The sequence below is a fragment of the Macrobrachium rosenbergii genome, chromosome 12 (assembly GCF_040412425.1).
Source record: "Macrobrachium rosenbergii isolate ZJJX-2024 chromosome 12, ASM4041242v1, whole genome shotgun sequence".
Lineage (NCBI taxonomy): Eukaryota > Metazoa > Arthropoda > Malacostraca > Decapoda > Palaemonidae > Macrobrachium > Macrobrachium rosenbergii.
Window position 1 is genome coordinate 111,577,891 of NC_089752.1, and position 5,613 is coordinate 111,583,503.

Sequence of the window (5,613 nt, forward strand, 5' to 3'; positions counted from 1 at the left end):
GCGATGTCCGGAACTGGCAAAATCAAACGTTTGCTTCTTTTATAATTTATGGCGTTTATAAATAACGTAACTTGCGTGTTATAAAACCAACTGTTAATTCACAAGCAACTAATGCAATGATGTCGGTACAGCTCCACAGCTGAGATTTTGAGAATGCAAGCAATACCAAATACAAATGGCGTATGATCGTAATGTTATGTTATGTAATATAATAACATTATAATGAACAAGCAATATACTGTAACTGGATATAGTATGCAAAACAAGTTTTACTAAAATCATCACTGTTGCAAAATATAGCTGTAATGTTTGACTTTTGCAGATGGACACTTTCTTCTGTACAGTATTTCGGTTGTTAGAATTACGGATCAGAGAACTTAAATTTGTGTGTGTGTGTGTGTGTATGTGTATATATATATATATATATATATATATATATATATATATATATATATATATATATATATATATATATATATATATATATATATATAATGCAGAGATGAGCATAAACCTGCGACATATTTTGCATAACAAGGCTAAGATTCAACTAAAAACGTTAATATTAGCTTTTAAAATATAAAATCCCGTGATAGGATATATTTTATTAAATCTAGATGTACTTGGAAATCAACGTAAATAACAGATGAATAAAAAACACATGAAATCCCAATTTTATAACCAGTTTCTTTACCAGTTACAAGATAAAATTACCGAACATTGCTAAAATTAGACACGTTAGCAGATAACTAAGAAACAAAAAATCAAATAAATGATGGTAAATACACATTTTAGAAAAAAATAGACAGAAAAAGTATTGATGAATGATAAACACTGAAGAAACAGTCAAGTGAACCTGATAAAATTAGTAACCAGTGCTATATCTAGAGAACATTTGAAAGTAGCAGTTTTAGATATGTTTATTTCCAATGATTTCGCTCAATGTTTTCAATGAATTATACAGTATTTTACCTTTTCTAACACATCTCTCGCACTGCCTTGTGTTGCACAAACAGCTTTGCATATTCCCGATATGAACGGTGTGTGGTGTGTTACGTCAGCTGACTAAAGATAATTAGACGACTCATGCATGAAAAAATTCTTCCTTGGCCAAGATTAGAAATTTAAAAACTTATATTACACAGCCTCTGAATATTCTGAATGACTGGTGAACGATACTCTGCACAGAACTCTGAAATTAAACCAACACTGTACCACTTGGGTCAATAAAAGAAAACGTACACCGTGTAAATGATAAAAAACTTTGTGTACCATCCTATATTGGAGGAGACTATAAATTTCATTCATCTGCTATAATTCCCAGAATAAAGTCATAAAACGAGGTATTCCGTATATTAACTTTACAGAACTGTAATTTTCGCTATACTTGCGAAAATAAGGTATCGTGTCAAGTCAAATGTACCTGTATTCTAAAATGTTATAGGATGACCTATGACAATGCAAAAAAAGAAAAAAAAAATTGATCGCTTCTGCCTTATTGTAAACATATGCATTATTACTATCAAAGTTTATATACTGTACACAGCTCTCATACTAATGGGCCCAAAAACACACACACCACACACACACACACACACACACATATATATATATATATATATACATATATATATATATATATATATATATATATATATATATATATATATATATATATATATATATATGTGTGTGTGTGTGTGTGTGTTTTAATCAATACACTGAAGGTGCTGTAAATACTCATAATTATACAATAAATTTTTAGCCTCATTATGAGGAGTCATATCATATCCAGAGTAGAAAATGTGTGTATGTCCTCACTGAAGTCAGCTGATGAAATAAAAACCCTTGAATAACAAAAATCTTCCCTGACCAGTTACTATATACAATGTATATATATATATATATATATATATATATATATATATATATATATATATATATATATATATATATAAAACACGGCCTCTGCATATTTCAAGTAACTATTAAACGATAATCCGCTCATAATTATTAAATGAAACATTTCACAATGAAAGGAATTATTTGGACCATAAAAGAAAACGTACGAGCTCCTAATGAAAGAAAACGAAGCGTACTTTATTACATGGGATACTACATCAATTTGAATCTTTTTTCGGGGGGGGTCCGCCACGCTGCCGAAGGAGCTCGGCGAGACCCTCTCTCTCACTCTATCGTAGACATGGTAGTGCATGTACAGTCTGAAAAGTTCTTTTCTTATACGGCGTACTTCATATCAATTGTCGAATGTCAAATCTGCATTGTCTATGCACTCAGAAAAAGGAGTCTTAATTTTTTCTTGAACAACTTGATGTTTTCAGTTATCTAGATATTATGTGGGAGCTTAATGTATAGCCTCGAAACGGAAAATTTAAAGGCTCTAAAGTCTACATTCGAGTTGCATCTTGGCTTCAATAACTTGAGACCATCTGTACCTATTCTTGTGTTGACACCATCTGTTGGCTCTATTAAAGGTAGCACGTCATTCAAATAACTTAAGACACCCGTCTTGATAGCTTGGCGAGTTATTACACATACTTTAAACATTATTCTAGCTTTGACTGGGAGCCAATGCAACTCAAACAATATAGATGTAATCCTGTCACACAGTGCAACATAATTTTTGTCTTTCTGCTCTAGTATATTTTGCAGCTTCCTATTGCCATCAAGATGGAGACTTAAGGGCATTTTGATATTTTAAATTCACAACATTATAATTTGCTTTAAACTTAACACATTTAACAGTAAAATAGTTTTATATTATTCTTTAAATTACGAATTACTGTACTGCACCTATATACACCATATATGAAAACACTGAAAATCATCCTTAAGCCGGGAAGACAGTAAATCTTCCACATATTTATTCTGTTATATCTATCTTGCATATACCGGTTATCAGTGCCTCTCCTATCTATCTACCAATTATTTTCTAAGTCATCGTTGTCAATAGGGCAGCGCTTCAAAATACTTTCCACCCATCCTTTATAATTCATTCTCTACACATGACTAAACCATCGAAAAAATAAACACCAGTTCACCTTTCAGTTGGGTCTACATATTTCCACCTTCCTCACCATGTGACTCCTCACTCAACATATATAATGCAAACATAGAGACTAGCATTCAATTACAGCACCATGTCTCGTTTCATAAAATTTTGTATTTTGCCTAGCGATTAAAACTTTTTAATGAATCTTTTTACCTGGTAATTTATTTTCAAATGAAATGTCACCTTCCCTAGTGGTTCATTCACTGCAAAGTCCTGCTAAAATTCTCCTACTTCACCATTTAATTGTAATTCGTATCTTCTGCTCTTTCAAGTTCAGTTTTCTTACTAATGTCTCCAGTGTTTCGCTAGTATAGTTTTATTTTGTTTGGTATCACATATTTTCTGTCTGCTGTCAAGTAGTGGACATAACACCCCAAAGGAAAATGGTTCCACTCATCCCTCAAAACTATTACCCTGTTTAGGCTGACAAAGCATTGCTTATGCTAAAATTGTTAGGGGTCTCTTTGCGTAACTTAATTTCTAAAAGTTGAATTTTGCATTTACTGTGATATATGCAGACATTATTCCTCCATGTATTTGTATTTCAATTTCCAAATTATCATTATCATGATTTGCTGATCATGGCAAAAAATAGTTATTTGGCTTTGGGGTTAAAAAGACACACCTCTTGCGCTGGACATTCACAGAGTAATTTTGTTCTCCAAAACTGAGGAAGGAATTCTGGTTTAAAAAAAACAGATTTTTGATTAGATATCAGCTTCAAATAGGCTCTCATCAAAATTGACTTAGGTTGAATCTAGTTCTGCATTGCTTTAACTTTTCTGCTGTGGCTTGGGGTTTCTTCCCACTGTAGTTTTTGCTGTTGCCTTTTCGTTAACTTTTAGTGAATTATTTTGCACATTGAGTACAGTACTAAATTTCTTTGTCCAGTACAGTATTAAATTACTCCTGCCCTCCAGCAGGTCTTCCCAGGGAAGGAACAATATAGCTATACATTACGTACAGGTGGCCCAGGAAATCCACTTGAACTTAAGTGTCTTCACACACCTTCAATCCCTTAGGATCAGGCCGCACACTGAAGAATCAGTATTACGCAATCGTCTACAGTACCTTGCTCAACCAAGTCAACTAATCCATGTCTAAAGGTGAAGAGTTATTTTGTTCAACCTGACCCTCAACCATGTTCTAAAAAAAAAAAAAAATCACATTCAATATTGCACTAACTTCCTTCATCTACTGTGGATGAGTCACTGGGAAAAAGGAATAAGTAAAAGGCAAGATAGCTAAAACGTTTACCCACTTCTTTTCAACTTGAATTTGCTCCAGTCTCCACTTATCATTTAGGAACATGATCATTTGGATGAACCTTTCCGTCTAGAATGGCAACATGGTGGTACCCTTTAACTAAACAATAAAACTGTACCGTAATGAGCTAGACCATACTCAAGAGATATCTTGTTTTCCAGCATCACCATTAATATTCTGCCTAGATGGTAGTATTTCACATTAATTTACAACTATAACTGTGAAACCTTCCTACACTCATAGTTACTGATGATCACTGTTATCATGATAAGCTGCAATAATACAGTACTTCACATAGCTATGCACCATGGCTTAATAATGACTTTATTCCTTTTCTCCAGCAATTTTTTATGCAATCTTCTTTTATTCATTTTGCCAAACCTGTCTTTGCTATGTTCTTACAGCATATTTTTATATACTGTGCTGTATGGACATTCTGATTTTAGGCATCTTTGGAAGCTCCCTAGAAAAGATAAGAGTTGCTGATTTTGTTCCACATGAATGTGTGCCAGTGTTGAATAATAAAAGCCACAATTTTTATACCAATTATTAGAATGAACTACTATAGTTTCATACAATGCAATAGCTGAGGCAGCAATGTTATTAGTAACACAGTACAGTAGTGGGTCCCATCTAGCAGGGGATACACACCTGAGAGAAAGACTAGAGACATCTTTTGTCTATTGAAGACACATTTGGCTAACACTGTCCTGACTCATGTAGTATTGTATGACAAGTGAAGAGGGTTATATGACATACAATCAAAACAAATGATAATATTCTTACACTGACTGATGTTGTGGAATGCAAAAAGAGTAAACAACTGGAAAGCTTATCCATAGCTGAAAACTATTACAATTGGAATAATAACATGTTGAGAAATGGCAAAAAGACAAAAGTTACTTTCAAAAACTAACAGGTTGAGTAATGGCCACAAGAAAGGAAGAAACGTTGATTCCAAAAAGAAGCTGTCTATGCCTACAGCATTTGTGGATGTCACTAAACCAAAAATTCAACTCGTAACAATCCAGTGCTTCTACCTAACTGGGAATTATCATCACCAGTAAAGCATGGGATCATACATGTAAACAAATTAATGTTTTATGATTAACTTGACATAATAATATGCATACTTTACTTCTGAAAATAAATCCCGATGTTAGCATTTATAGTATTTAGGTGATTATTTCAGTGTTTAACGAAGATTAATTACCAAACTCACCAAGATCTTAAAAATATATAACAAACGGAGGTAAATTAACAAAAAGGATGAA